Below are 1,163 nucleotides of genomic sequence, written 5' to 3'. Positions count from 1 at the left end.
GAAACCTCTCTAAGTGCGTTAAGTAGGAAGGCAGGAAATACAGGGGATTACAGAGTCCTAGGATGGGCTGAGGGGCCTGTCCTAGGCAGGGCCTTCTCGAGAGGCTCCCAGACATTACAAAATGGCCTCACTGTCTCGGTGCTGAAAGTAGCCGTGTTAGCCAGACCTGCGTCTTAACCTGAAGCTGTGACCCAGGCATCGGGGTGCTCCATGCAGAGGCTCTCCCTGTTGGCCCTGTTCTGTGACCACTGGGGCTGGAGGAGGAACTCAGCACTGAGGACTCTTCGTACTGCAGGTCCTTGCCTGGCAGTTGGGCAGCCAAGAGCTTCCTCTGCAGATCTCACCGGGCGCCTCTGGCTTGAGGGCTTGTAATTCACAGCAAACCCTAGCTGCAAGGCAGTCTGGGAAGTTAGTTTGATTAGTTTTCCTAAGTCTACAACATACTTCAGAGAAGCCAGCATAGATGCTTGGAAGTATCTTTGAGACTGGTCAGTGAACATAATTTTGGTATGTATGTACATTTTTTTGGGTATCTTATTTTGTGTAATTCACTTTTGTGGCATTGGCCCTACCGGAAAAATAATTCAACAGCACATTCATTTTGTAAGATTTGAGTTAGATGAATTGAAGTGCTCCTATTGTTTATTATTTTTTTAAATTAAATTTTATTGTTAGTGTCAAAATCAGATTTTCAGATTTTTCTAGGTTAATTTTAAAAAATGACTTTTCCCATGAGAGAGGGAAACAAAGGAAAAACCTAAGAGACAGAGAGACAGAGGTCCCGTCCTGGCCGTGCCCCACCGCCTCAGCCAGTCTGAATCACGGGTGCTCATGTGTATGTACATGTCGTGCTCGGGAAGATCCTGACTTGAACCCCAGACCTTCACGTGTGGGTCCAGATGCGCCACCACCTGACCCAGATATTTTTTCTCTTTAATTTTAGCTGGCAAATTAGTTTTGCCTCTGGTAATGTTTCTTGCAGACTTTTTATTTTTTAAGAGAGATTTTTGTTATAGGGTGTGTACACTCACCAGAGAGACAGCAAGAAAGCCCTTCACAGGGAGGGACGGTCTCCTGCAGCTTTTTTGAAGGTAGTGTTAAATAAAATTTTATTAATTTTGATAGTGCATTTTAGTTCATTTTGATAATTTTTTTTTTTTTTT

At 43.9% G+C, this 1,163-nt stretch overlaps 1 protein-coding gene across 3 annotated transcripts in view; it reads left to right on the top strand.

Moving 5' to 3' along the window:
• Positions 1-1,163, top strand: part of ZNF516 (zinc finger protein 516) — a 127,075-nt gene that overhangs the window by 82,208 nt on the left and 43,704 nt on the right. The window lies entirely within an intron of this gene.

The sequence above is a fragment of the Tupaia chinensis genome, unplaced genomic scaffold, assembly GCF_000334495.1.
Source record: "Tupaia chinensis unplaced genomic scaffold, TupChi_1.0 Scaffold144119_1, whole genome shotgun sequence".
Taxonomy (NCBI): Eukaryota; Metazoa; Chordata; class Mammalia; order Scandentia; family Tupaiidae; genus Tupaia; species Tupaia belangeri.
Note: the sequence above shows the minus strand (reverse complement) of the source record. Positions and strands in the feature narration are given on the sequence as shown.